The following is a 15,079-nucleotide window of genomic DNA, read 5'->3' on the forward strand; positions in this document are numbered from 1 at the left end:
CACTGGTTGGACTCCTGTCAATCGCTTCAAAATCACTTATCCTATATAGGCAATTACTTAAAAGGATAATTCCCAACATTAAAAGTTGTGTTACTACTATCAGGCAATGATAGTGAGTCATACATGATTAAATAGGGAGTTAACCCTTCTGTAAATATTTCGCCCAGTCGTGTCCACTGAACTAATAGGAGCTGTAGGACTGGAGAAGAATACGGTCGATCACTCCTCATTATAGATAAGGGGACGCCAGGAAAGTGAAGCCATTCCGTAGATTTTCAGTAATACAATAGTAAGTGGATACCGATGCAGCTGAGGCCCCCCAGAGATTACAAGCTAGTGATGTCACCAAGTTGTCTGCTGAATGCAGCTCTACAAGGGGCAGCAGGAATTAGGAAACCCTCCACTGCCAGCTACCATGAGTGCGGGTACCAAAGCGGTTATGTGGGAGGGTGGAGTGGGATTATCAGTGACCACTTAGCTCCCAGGCCAAGAAGTGGCTTTCAAGTAATTTTGACCCCAAAGCTCATAAAAAGTTTTCACAATCCATTCCCAATACCCAAACTCCTGCCTTGTCTTTAGATTGTAAGCTCTTGTGGGCAGCTTTGTCTCCACTTTTGTTTATATTATTGATCAAAATCTAAAAAGATGAATATTTAACGATAGGGTACTGCTCTACCGTATCCCCTTAAGAAAAATTTTGGCATTTGGAATAAAAAAAAAAAAAGAAAACGGAAAAATGCAGAAAAACACGCATAAAAACTGCGTGTTTATGCAAAAACGTGCAAACATCGCGGCAAAAACGCACGGAACAGAAGACGCGCGTTTTCTGGGAAGGGGTCCGGTTTTGAAGCAGAAATTTTCTGCTTACGTGGGCACATAGTCTAATAGTGCCCCTATGTACAAGAATATAACCACTATAATACTGCTCCTATATAAAATATAACTACTATAATACTGCTCCTATGTACAAGAATATAAATACTATAATACTGCTCCTGTATAAAAGAATATAACTACTATAATACTGCCCCTATGTACAAGAATATAACTACTATAATGCTGCCCCTATGTACAAGAATATAACTACTATAATGCTGCCCCTATGTACAAGAATATAACTACTATAATACTGCTCCTATATAAAAGAATATAACTACTATGATACTGCTCCTATGTACAGGAATATAGCTACTATAATACTGCTCCTATGTACAAGAATATAACTACTATAATACTGCTCCCTATGTACAGGACTATAACTACTATAATACTGCCCTCTATATACAAGAATATAACTACTATAATACTGCCCTCTATATACAAGAATATGACTACTATAATACTGCCCCTATGTACAAGAATATAATTACTATAATACTGCTCCCTATGTACAAGAATAAGCAGCAGATTGGAGAATTTTAATTGTTCTCGCAGTAAATAACTTGAGATGTATATATAATAACTGAGGGAGTTTTGCTGTTCTATATAAATGCCTTTCATATGAGCAGTACTAGTCTTGACATACAGGTCATAACAGAGCACTGCTGTAATTCTGCAATTGTTTTCACTTTTCTAAAGTACTTCAACACTTTCTAACAAGGCAGGGTGTTGTTCTTACAAGTTTTGGCGTGCTGCGCTTACCTGGCAGATTCATACCAGCTGGTAATTTGCTGCTGAGTTATACTGAGTCACTGAATTTTCAGCCCTGAACTGGAAAACATGGTGACACACTGCCAATTAGCATTTTAGAAGTTATGCCTAAAACAGCAGCTACAGTCAAAACAGGAATGTACCTACACAGACATAACTCCCCATAGTATGCATGATGTGCCCTGGTATTGATGCTTGACACCTACGCACAAATACTGCCCCCTATGTACAAGAATATAATTACGATAATACTGCCCCCTATGTACAAGAATATAACTACTATAATACTGCTCCTATGTACAAGAATATAACTACTATAATACTGCTCCTATATACAACAATATAACTACTATAATACTGCCCCTATATACAAGAATATAACTACTATAATACTGCTCCTCTATGTCAAGAATATAACTACTATAATACTGCTCCTATTTACAAGAATATAACTACTATAATACTGCTCCTATGTACAAGAATATAACTACTATAATACTGCTCCTCTATGTCAAGAATATAACTACTATAATACTGCTCCTATTTACAAGAATATAACTACTATAATACTGCCCCTATTTACAAGAATATAACTACTATAATACTGCCCCTATTTACAAGAATATAACTACTATAATACTGCCCCTATTTACAAGAATATAACTACTATAATACTGCCCCTATGTACAAGAATATAACTACTATAATACTGCTCCTATGTACAAGAATATAACTACTATAATACTGCCCCTATGTACAAGAATATAACTACTATAATACTGCCCCTATGTACAAGAATATAACTACTATAATACTGCTCCTATGTACAAGAATATAACTACTATAATACTGCTCCTATGTACAAGAATATAACTACATATGCACAAGAATATACTATAATACGTTCTGGTTATCACTTGTACGACTGGCTTTCCATGTACCTTTCACCAATAATCTAATGCCCACAAGCACTAGAAAAATCTCACTGACCTATATGCAACACAACTCACCCAAGATAGTCTTATACCTAGGAAACAGGGCAAACACTCAACCAATTGCTGGACCATCTTGTCCTTACTTATATCTCATCCCTCTGGACATAAGATTCTTCCATGTCCAACAGGTTCTACCAGTGTTTAGTCTTAAGAACTATTAAAGCAGCAAGTGTGAGATTCTTGACGTGACAGGTAATAAGTCTCCAGCTTCTCTTACAACTGCAAGGATGTGACACACTGCTGTTGGTTTTGCACTAATAAAATTTCCACCCTGAACTTTGGAACTACTGTTCGTTCTTCAAAATCTACAGCTGGCTAAACTGGAATTTTTATCGGCCTCTTAGCACGTGCAGTACGGCCACACGACCATCACAGGATTACTGTATTATAGGGTGTATGATAGAGGTTGCATTTCATTAGCACCAACACTCATCGACTCCGATTCATCAAGGCTCAGGTTTTGTACGACGACCTAACAAAAAGTAACAGCATGATCCTCCATGGGTTTGATGCATCGTTCAGCCAATGAACACCACCGCAAGAAATGTCCCTAGGTGGTGACTGGTGTACATTTGTTATCATTAAAGCCACTTTTCTGGTATAAAATGAGAAATTTGTTGGGCACGCTCGGCCTCACCCTCTAAACTCTGCCCATTTTTCTAAAATCTGTCTAAGACTGACATGATAATGCCGAGAGTCACTTGCGTTAAACCAAAAGATGGATACAAATTTTGAGACTTTAAGAAATTTTACACCAGGAAATTTAGGCAGACTGCTTGATGAGTTTAGGTCATTTTTCCAGAAGTCATAAGGGGTTTATTTTAGTTTTTTATAATGATTAGAAAAAGTTGACAAATTTTTGGTATTTTTGCAAACATAATTGTGCAATTTACCATTGTTGAGCAGTTAGCTCAAATTGTTTTTGTTCGGATGTAAACTGAAAACAGTTCACTAGTCAACCGACAGCTCCCAATAAACTTCCCTTTTGGATAGCCATCACACCGCCATGGAAGTCTCGTGCATACACCCGATCATTAGAAGATTCGCTCTCCGTTTTATACAATGAAACCATCGCTCGAATCCATGCGTTTACTCAATTCACAGCCAAATTTGCCCAAATTTTTAGACCAATTCTCTAATGGCAACGTAGCATCAGACTAAACTTTTAGTCTGGATTAAGAATAAAAAACAAACAAATCTATGCCAGTAACAGAAGATTGAAATCTGACAGACAAAACAATTTTCTGTGTCTTCAATGGCATTAATCATGAAAATCTTAGCAATTTTAGCCAATGGGTTTTTTTTTCCCCACTTTTATTTTAAAGATATTCATCCATAAAAATAAAGTCAAAAAGGAGAATTGAAAAAAAAATTGTGGCAAAATGACAATGTACGTGGCATGATTTAAGCTTGTGTTAGTGACAACTTTTCACATCTCTTATAAAGAATTGACAGGTCTCCAAATCTGTCCGAAAGCACACCATTTCTTGGTGCTAAATATTTAAGTATATGGACCCCAGTCTGAAGGGGGCATTGAAGAATCTAAATATGGCTGTAGAAATGGTCAAGTGCTCAGCAGAGCATTCATGCGTTTTCTACTTTGATCTTTTTACTCTTAGACCTGTGACGGGGACAAGGGGGCATCCTCTACGTCTGGAGGAAAGAAGGTTTAAGCATACTCACAGACGCGGATTCTTTACTGTAAGAGCAGTGAGACTGTGGAACTCTCTGCCATATGATGTTGTAATGAGTGATTCACTACTAAAATTTAAGAAGGGACTGGATGCCTTTCTTGAAAAGTATAATATTACAGGGTATATACACTAGTCTCCTTAATATTGCGTTGATCCAGGGAGCTAGTCTGATTGCCGTATGTGTAGTCGGGAAGGAATTTTTTTCCCCAATGTGAAGCCTACTGTTGCCACATGGGGTTTTTTTGCCTTCCTCTGGATCAACATGTTAGGGCAAGTTAGGATAGGATATGGGTTGAACTAGATGGACTTAAAGTCTCCCTTCAACCTTAATAACCATGTTACTATGTTACTATGCTACTATGCTACTATGCTACTATGCTACTATGCTACTATGCTACTATGCTACTATGCTACTATGCTACTATGCTACTATGCTACTATGACAAACAAAATGGATCGAGCAATAAAATTCAAATTACCCGATCCTCTTCTCTTCCTTGACATCATTTATTGGGGAAATAATTAGGATGCCCCCTATATAAATCAGACGATCGGCTTGTCTCTTCCAAAATTGGTGAGTTCAGCTGCCCATCTATTGTGTATAGGGGCCATTACACCCATGACAATTCATCCTTAAAGTTATGGCACTGACATAACCAGCTGCACTGCTCGGCCATCATAGTCATTCCCGTAGACAATGAGTAGAATGGCACCATTGTCCGGTCCATCTGTGTCGCCCCTCAGGCTCAGTCGCCACAGAGGTACTGCACCTCCTCCTGAGGTGTGGTGCCTCACCATCCAGGTAAGGTGGAGACTCCACGCTCCAACATCTGCATCCCATACAACACAGTAGTTCAGCAAAGCCACATTGGAGTGTAGCAGAGCACCTTTGGTGGCTCCCTGCTTGGAACACGAAACGTGCTGGGAGGCGGGTGGAGTTAGAATACATAAAAGAGCGGGAAGGGTTAGGATTAAAAGTCAGTGTGAGTCGGAGAGTCACTCAGAGGAGTGAGGAAAGAAGATCCCTGGGAGAGGGATGGAGGAAGGAGGTGCTGCAGCAGATCACAGTGACCTGGGTCTGCTGGCACAGGAAAGGAAAGAAGGAGAAAGACATTGAACTGAAACCTGATCTTCCACGAGAAGGAGAGATTAGTACGGAACGAAGGAGTAAAAGGGAACTGAGGACGTGGGTTAGAGGAGAACCCTGCCTAGAAGTTCTAAGCCCAAGGCCGGGGCCCGGTCACCGAGGTTGTATGGATGCTAATGGTCCTGCAGCAGACACCGGTGGAGTAGTGGGCTGTAAATGCACTACTCCCATCTAAGACTTGGGGGCACAACAGCAACTTGGATAGTGAGCCGGGACTCAGAAGTAAGGAGTCCCCGAAGCAGGCTACAGCTGTCTGCCGTACAAGTAGAGTTCTTGGGAACGTCTGTCAGGAGGCACTCCAGTGTAACTCAGTACTGGGAGTACTTCACACTTAAAGGCGCTATAGAGGAGACGTTCAGAAAGACATGTTGGCGGAGCGTTGGAAGGGAGTATTCCATCTGGCCTGGAGGTTGATTGAGTCTCTGATCCGGAGGACACAGTACGGAGGCAGACACCTGTGTGTACTACAGACTGTGAGTAAAGCTTTGGAACTACAGGCCCTGGTGTCCTCCATTGATTCTTGCACCAACACACCCAGCACTGCTACACCTGGGTACCAGCTACTACACTGCTCGTGCCTCTCCTCTACCCCTACATCTACACTGCCCTGGGGCTACAGCTTCACCTGTGGGGAGCTTCACCTTCTTGGCTGCAACACACCACCAGCCCCAGAGGATCTGCACGCAGCGTTGGCTTAACATCTCACTTGCCAAACACCACAGGTGGCGTCATGAACTATTCCATTAACTACATTCCACCATTCAAACTTCCCCTATTAAACGGGCACCCAGGGCCACAGACCGGGTCACCGCTGCTGTGACACATCCCGCCGACACCGGCCCGTTACCCCACAGCTTTGGGAGGGTGGCCCGGTACAGAGTACCCCACAGCCCTGGGAGGGCGACCCACATCCAGCACCTCCTTGCTGCGGTCTTGTGACCAAGGGAGAACAAGGGACATTGGGAAACACCTAAGTAGTCTAACAATATTAAATTTTCATTTCCAGGGGTATCTTGGGATATTTTGGGCACTGGCATAGCGGTGAAGATACAAGTACAATTCAATGTGGTGCCAAGAGGCAAAAAAACACCAGGGCTTACGCAATTGGTGCCACGTACAAGAAACACCACTGGCTTTATCCATCTCTGGGAGAGGTGGCCGAGACTTTATAGGACTGGTCTTGCTAAATCTGCTTAGAAACATAGGGGCAGTAAAATGTATTTGCACAACTAGGCAGTGGCTAGAAAAATTGAAGACAACCTATATGTGAGCCACACTGGTGGTGCCAGTATGGGAGGAGGCAGGGAACCCCTTACCCATTTCCTAGCTCTGTTCCAATTATCATAAAAAGGTCTTTACCTTTGTACAGCTTAAAAGGGTAAAGAAAAAAAAAAAATCTTGATCTGACTAGAAAATCTTGAAATCCTGCTCCATGGATGATCAGAATGTATGAAGTATGTATGACTTCTCCATCTTCAGAGGGAAGATCAAAAATGTTGTACTACAACTGCGTCCTATAGACACTGTAGAGGACCATGAAATCACTGCAACAACCCCTTTTTAATGGTTTGGTTTTTTTTTTTTTTTTTTACACACACTTTAACTCAGGTTCAGCATTTGTGATTTACTTTAAGCCACTTTCTTGAAAAATGGGGCAAAATTATTTGTGACATAGAAATAATTTATAACTTGAGATGGATCAACTGCACTGCAGATCCACCCCACATGAAGACCTGGAAGAACAATATGTGCAACCTCCTGAAGATCCTGATCCAATCCTGCAACTAGAGAGCACTACAGCTGGTCTGAAACAGAAGAAGATCTTAGACAAACTAAATACCATCAACACCAGAGATCGACTGCCAAGTCCCAGCAAAGAAGCACCAGACAGTATGCTAGAAGATGCCAATAGAGCACTTGCATCAATACCTACCACTACAACTCAAACTAATAAGCTGATCTATGCTACTGCCTCAGCAATCATGGAAGTGCTTGGCTATACAACCAGCAAGAACAACAGAAGTATGTGCCCCCCTCGGAAAAGAAGACTGGAGACAAAGATCAAAGGTGACACGAAGGGAAGCCAACCAACAAACACAGAAAGGTGTAAAGATCAAGAATAAGACCAAGCTGAACAAGTACAAAGGCCTGACCCCAACTGAAGCCCTAGAGATCACTAAACAAAGGCTCACAGCACTCGCTGCAAGACTAGGGAGATACACTGGAAAAGCTGAGGCCAAGAAGATAAATGCCCTATTCTCCAAAAAGCTATCCAAGGTGTACTACCAACTACAGAGTAACAGCACAAAGGCAGCAACTCCACCAGTAGCAGAGACTGAACAATACTGGAGGAACATATGGGAGAAGGGGGAAGAAGAAAAAAAAAAAAAACCACACCAGTGCAATGTGGCTACAAGATCTGAGAATGAAACTCAACAACCACCTAGAGCAAGAAGCAGTCACCATTACTGAAGCAGACATCCAACAGCGAGTCAAGAACATGAAGAGCTGGACAGCACCTGGCCCAGACATGATCCACTCCTACTGGCTAAAGAAATTAACAGCGGTGCATGAACTCATGCCAGAGCAGATCAACTGCTAGAAGCAGGCCACCACCCAGCTTGGCTAACACAAGGTAGAACAGTGCTGATCATGAAGGATCCTCACAAAGGAACAGTTTCATCCCACAACCACCCAATAACCTGCCTTACAACATGGAAACTCCTGTCAGGCATCATCGCCACCTAGCTCCAGAACTATACGAACCTGTACATGAATCCAGCTCAGAAAAGGCATTGGGACCAACACCAAAGGCTCTAAGCACCAGCTCCTAGTAAATAGAGCAGTCACTCAAGATCCAGACAGGCCAGTCTCAGCACAGCCTGGATTGACTACAGGAAAGCCTATGACTCAATGCCACACACATGGGTCTGTGAATGCTTGGCTCTCTACAATGTCAACAGGAAATTAAGAACTTTCCTCAGAAACCTCAATGGGGCTATGGAGAACAACAGTGGAAGTCAACTCAAGACAACTAGCACAAGTGACCATCAAATGTGGCATATACCAACGTGATGCACTGTCCCCATGTGCTGTTCTGCATAGGCTTGAACCCCCTCAGTCAGTTAATTACAGAGTCTGGCTACGGATACAAGTTCAAGAGTGGAAACACCATCAGCCACCTACATGGACGACATCAAGCTGTATGCGAAAAACCAGGGAGACATCAATTCACTAATCCACCCGATAAGGATCTACAGCGAAGACATCGGGATATCCTTCGGACTGGTGAGGCGCAGCCAGTTCGTAATAAAGAGATGCAAGGTAGTCAAGACCGATGGAGTGGAATTACCAGCAGGACGCATAGCAGATGTACCGACATGCTACAAGTACCTCGACAGCCCACAGGGATATGGTAACCATGATGAGGAGTCAAGTGAAGCAGCAACATCCAAATACCATCAAAGGATAAGACAGGTCCTGAAGAGCCAGCTCAATGGGAATAAAAATCTGCACCATCAATACATATGCCCTGCCAGTTATCAGATACCCTGCTGGCACTTGTGCTGGCCAAAAGAAGAGATGGAAGCTGCAGATGTGAAGACACAAAAGCTCCTCACAATGCATGGCGGTCCCCACCCTAAGTCTAACACCCAAAGATTGTATACCAACAGAAAGGAGAGTGGCCGAGGCTTGATAAGCATCCAAGCCACCAACACGGATGAAATAAGCAGTATCCAGGAATACATCAGAAGAATGGCGCCAAAAGATAAGATGCTGAGAGAAAGCCTAAGGCAGCAATAACAGATCTGGAAGGAAGAACAGGAACATGAAGCGCCATGGCAAGACAATCCGCTGCATGAGAGGTACCATCGACAGATAATGGAGAAATCTGGACTCCGAGACAGCACAGAGGCACTAATCATAGCGGCACAAGAGCAAGCACTATCAGATCCAAAGAAGCAGGAATCTACCACAAAAGACAAGACCCAAGGTGCAGACTATGCAAAGAAACCTCAGAAACCATCCAACACATAGTGTCAGGATGCAAAATGCAATCAGGAACAGCGTATACTGAACGCCACAACCAAGTAGCGGGAATTGTATACAGGAACATCTCCACGGCAAATGGGCTAAGTCCTCCTAAGTCCAGGTGGGAAACCCCAGAAAAAGTGGTAGAGAATTAAAGGGCTAAAATCCTGTGGAACTTCAAGATCCAGACGAATAAGCAGGTGTTGGCTAACCATCCAGACATTCTGATAGACAAGGACCAGAAGACAGCAATGATAATAGATGTGGCAGTGCCAAGTAACAGCAACATCAGAAAGAAGGAATATGAGAAGCTGGAGAAATACCAGGGCCTCAAAGGAGAACGGGAGAAGATGTGGAAGGTGAAGGCAACAGTGATTCCAGTGGTGATATGAGAACTTGGAGCAGTGACCCCTAAGTTGGGAAAATGGCTACAGCAGATGCCAGGAGCAACATCTGAGCTCTGTCCAGAAAAGCGCAATGCTGGGAACCACCAAGATCCTACGCAGAACCCTCAAACCCCCGAGAATGAGGAAGGGTCATTCCATGGTAGCTTACGTTACAACACAATATAGTATTTTACGTTACAAAGATTATGGTAACTTACCTTCAGATGAAAAAATCCTATGGTAAAGTAACGCAAGTTACCATCAGATTTGTAACGCAAGTTACTACTGTATATGGTGTTGTAACGCAAGTTATCTACATTTCTTGCATTTACCTTTAGAGGTTAAAATAAATTTGTTAACATTACTTGGAATATGGTGTTTTAATACAATAAAAACAGTGCTTCTCCCCTGTTTACCAGAACAGAAAATTTGGCAGTATCAAGATGGACAATTGCCTTTCCTTTTTTTGTAACGCAAGTTTCCACGTAATAACACTATCTAACCGTGTTGAAATCTATTGAGAATAGTTTAATGTACAATATACATTCACTCATTTTTGTGCCTGCCTTCAAAGAGCAGTCTGTAGCCAGTCTTTGGCTTGTGAATGTAACGTAAATTACCATGCAGTGACCTGGAAGGACAGAGAAAAGAAAAAAGAAGACCACCCCCTGTACTTGATTGCTTGTTACTTGTTTCCAGTCTTGATTGAAGTATTGAGTGGCCAGGAGTAAAATGATCCTGGTATAGAGGATGTGACCACAACCAGGCCCGTGGAGTCAGGGGGCCCGCTGATGCCACATCATTTTCAACTGAATGTGTACCCTCAATATGTATCACCGCGCAGAGAGCTGTTGGCTCCCTGTTGCAAACACACCGCTTGCCAATCAGGGGCTGGCAGCTGATGTTGGCGTGCCCATCGTGGGTGGTGCATGTTGTCACCGCCATGCACCCCTCGCCCCCTTGTTATGGAGCAGGAAGAGGACACTGCTTGCCTCAGGAGCAGAATCAGGCAAGAAAAACCTTTTAGTGTTTTGGAAAAAAGCACCATGATGAGGGAACATTACAGCCACCAATACATCTGACCAACATGCTGGTGAGGGCCCAGGTCCAAATTTTGCAATTGGGCCCATAGGATGGTACTTTCACCAGCAAGTGACTGTAAATTCTCACTTCAAACCACACAGGTAGTCATCAACAGTAAAAAAAAATGGCATATGGTAGGTGAGGGGACCCATTACAGCTTGTGCCCATGAGCTTCACACAAAACCTTTGCCCCTATGAAAATTTCTGGCTGTGACAACATCAGAAGACCAAAGTGTTGGTAGGACACGGAGAAGCTCCACAAAACTAACAGTCTCACGATATGACACCAGTGAAGATGTAGGAAAATGCCGTTCAACCTGCTCTAGAAAAACACTCGTTTTTGCAAAAATGTCTTATGTCAATCCGTACGGAAGCCTTGACATAAAAAATAAACTATGAAAATATTGTTTTTGACATAGCTGGCATAGTAAGCATTGTTCTACAGATTCCAGAACTGTCCTAGCCCGAGGCTCACGTAAACCTCTGAAGAATGCACTCCACCATCTCTATAAACCCCGCGGGAAGCAGATGACCTGAAGAGGGGGCCAACTTCTTACGCATGTCCCAGCAGTGGGGGTCCAAGTCCTTACGTAGATCCCACGGCTGGTTATGTAAAATTTTCATCATTTGACCCATGGATTCCTGGAAAAGTAGTTCCAACCAACCATCTTCTGGAGGCCAGTATGACACCCCGAGCACTGCTTCTCCAAACATTTGAAGTGGAGCAGCCTTATACTTGTCCCCAAACCTACCATGTCCGAGAAAAGGAGGACATCACTCTACATGCCAGTGCCATGGTGTCTGGGCAGGACAGATGCTCAAAATTTGTTGAAACCATCCATGGTGTACTGTTACACTTAGCGACGCACCAGCGATCCCGACAACTATACGACCTGGTAAGGATCGCTGGTGCATCGCTAAATGGTCGCTAGTAAGCTGTGAAACAGTCAAATTTACCCAATGACGCAGCAACGATCCAGCAATCCACATAACGATCTCTGTGGTCGTTGGGACCTTGTCACACAGCAGCGATTCTGACAACTCCCGAGTCGCTAACAAGGTCGCTTCGTCGGTGTCAAACAGCGATGCGCGCTGGCCAGCGGGACACCAGCGATCGAAAAAATGGCCCAGGACATTCGAGCACGATCAGCGACATCGCAGCGGGGGCCTGGTCGCTTCTAAGTGTTACATGTAACGAGATCGCTGACGAGGTTGCTGTTGCGTCACAAAATCGGTGACGCTTCAGCGATCTCGCTACGTGAGACAGGGCATAAGAGTCAACCTGACTTGGGCTCTCCCTTTCCACAATCTGCATGTATAGGGCAAGTAGCTAAAGCATCAACTCAAGATAAGGGTATTTTTTTTGGGGGGGGGGCTTTTCTTATTATCCTATTACACAGAAAAAGTAAAATTGAAGGAGTGTTAGGGTTTTCTTCATCTCAATACTGGATCCAATCCATTTCTTGGTCTGCAAGGGGAGATTTCACAGGTCAACCATCTCCAAAAGTTTTTCACACTGAAAGTCAACCCACTGGTCTTGGAAGCATAGGACTTCTAGACCATAGAATATAAATAATGGATGATCAATAAATACATCTTCCATAAAAGTTCTCATTAACATAGTGTTATTGGTGAATACTAAAAATAACAAATTATATTAAGTTTCCAAACCTCATTCATAAGAGCATTAGATGACCAAAGTACATTCATGGTGACATCATAGTTTTTTTTTTTCCTCCATATCCAACAAGGTCAGGGCAACAAAGAAACACTCAAAATTCTAGTCCACCTTTTATTTTGGGTCACTGGAACATCATAGGGGATAACACATATGGTAGAATATATGCATCATTTAGGGCACGTTGCAGTGTTGTCACCGGTTTTGCAAAGTGAAATCCACCCCCAAATATTTGAAAATTTCTAGGTAAATTTGTAGTGCACAGAGGCGTAACTACAATAGGTGCAGGGGTTGCAATCGCACCCGGGCACTGGAGCACAAGGGGCCCAAAAAGTCCATTACTATTAAAGACTTTCAATATTTGGAGCTTTTGCATTGTGGCCCATTACGCCACTGGTAGTGCATATCCATTGAACTCAACCTTACGGCCTCCCGGTATCTTATTTCCATATAGGGCTGGCTAAAGTGGACAATTCCTTTAAAAATCTTTAAGAAGTTTACATAACAGGTTTCCTTTATTGTTTTGGGAAACATCACCACTCTTCTCTAAAGGGCAATGTCTAGTATTGCATTAAGTGGAATGCGGCTCAGCTGCAATACCAGACACAGCCTGTGGACTCGAGTGGCGATGTTTCCAGAAAATAATTCCTTGTACGGGTTTCTTATGCGATTAGATGTTATAGAGGTAAATCTTATTGTATGGCACCTTCTTGCATTAGGGATCAACGGAGAAAGGTTTTGAAAAGATGAAGACGAGCGATCTGGGGAGGGACAGTTACTTGCTAAGGGTGTAGTCACTCACATTACCTAGTGCAAACACAGCCTTGCAGATAATATATACTCCATCGTCAGTCAGGTATCGATACACCGAAAGCAGGATACGGCTGGGAGGAGCGAAGTGGTAGAATACAAGACGACAAGACTCAAGAAAGTATCAGTCCATAATCTCACATCTGATCAGCCAACAGGAAGAGACCAGCAGATACATAAATAACAGGCATGGCAGAGCCAAAACAGTGATGAGAAAGCATCTGCAGTCCTATGTAAAAACTTAATACCGCGCAATATGAAAATGGTAGCAGCAACAAACATTTGTATTTGACACTTCTCAAAATGGACTCAAAAGCTCAGGTGGCGAAGGGTCTGAACAAGACAAGAAATTATAATCGGAAGAGTCGCCACAGCAATAAACTGTTTACTGCGCTAAAGGGAGAGATAAGAACTGTTATAGGGCTGTAATAAGTGTGATGGGGGAACACTGGAAAAGCTGCCTGCAGACCCAAACCAAAAGTTGATTGAGCGTTGCCATTAATTCTGCAAATTGTGCCTCCTCCCCCTCCATAGGAAGAGATTGAGGAACTTTGCAGCTTTTTTTTTCCCTGCAATTTACAGGTGATCAAACATCAATCAAGCTGACCTCATATCACACCGTGTATGGCATTACTAGTTCAGAGCAGAAGTTTGGCGAAATAAATAAATACAGGTTGCACGCCAGCCGCTTTCACACCCAGAAATCAAAAATGTTTGGCAAAAATTTTGCAACAATTAGAGACAATGTTCCAAACTTCATTTCCAACCTTATAGATTTGGGATCTAGAAACCGTATCAAAATCAGAAACCCTGCACCCCCCACATAATACATGTAGCCCCAGGAGCTGACTATTAGATGAGTCCTAACAATGCACATACAAGGGGCAGCTCCCACCCCAATGTCTGCTGCCTCCTCACCCCCAGAGGCTCATACTCACTGCAGCTCCTGGACTCCTCTCTCCCAGCCTCCAGCTTGGGCTCCCCTTGGAGTTAAGCCTCTTCAGATGTTGGTTAATTAGTTAATTTTCTATAATTGGGCTGTGACTCCTTCCAGGAGTCTTGCAGTGCAGACAATTCCTCTCTGGTGTCCTGAGAGCTGCTCAGCAGAGAGAATGGGAGGGGAGGCATAGAAAACTATGTACCAATAAGAAGTGCTGCCTGCCCCAGGGCCAGCAGTGACTAATAATAAGAGGATAATCCCTGCAGCAGCACCTCTGCACTTACCCACCCTGTCCTGCCCCTTACCCCCAGGCGGTCACATACCTGGCCACTTCTGCTGTGCAGCCAGGAATGCAGCGCATACACATGGCAGGATGATGGGGTTGCTCTACTGGTTAGACCTGCTGACATTATGGCATTCGTAGAACTACAAACCCCAGCCTCCGTGGTATTCGACGCTATTAGCTATGGATCGTCCGCTCTCTTGGGTCCATTCGCTTTTAATTTTCTAAATCTCAAGCGCATGCTGCGGGCGGAATCCACGTGGATAGCGACTTACGGTGCGGGTCAGAAGGGTGTGTGCACGCGTTGCGGATTCCATTGCAGATTTTTCCGCTTGGATTTTGCTAAATCCGCAGGTAAAATGACCTGCGGCTTTTGTACAG

At 43.3% G+C, this 15,079-nt stretch overlaps 1 protein-coding gene across 12 annotated transcripts in view; it reads right to left on the minus strand.

Moving 5' to 3' along the window:
* The window catches only part of SYTL2 (synaptotagmin like 2), a 135,203-nt gene extending 120,609 nt beyond the window's left edge, over positions 1–14,594 (minus strand). For 2 of the 12 annotated variants that reach the window (XM_073569210.1, XM_073569211.1), the window contains exon 1: positions 14,414–14,593. The gene's annotated coding sequence lies outside the window, so the exon portion shown is untranslated. Of the gene's footprint in view, positions 1–14,413 lie in introns of all 12 variants that reach the window. The other 10 variants (XM_073569213.1, XM_073569217.1, XM_073569222.1 and 7 more) reach the window with 8 other exon arrangements.
* Positions 14,595–15,079: the final 485 nt, after the last annotated feature.

Source organism: Dendrobates tinctorius, unplaced genomic scaffold (genome assembly GCF_039654945.1).
Source record: "Dendrobates tinctorius isolate UK_male_01 unplaced genomic scaffold, ASM3965494v1 ptg000023l, whole genome shotgun sequence".
Classification (NCBI taxonomy): domain Eukaryota; kingdom Metazoa; phylum Chordata; class Amphibia; order Anura; family Dendrobatidae; genus Dendrobates; species Dendrobates tinctorius.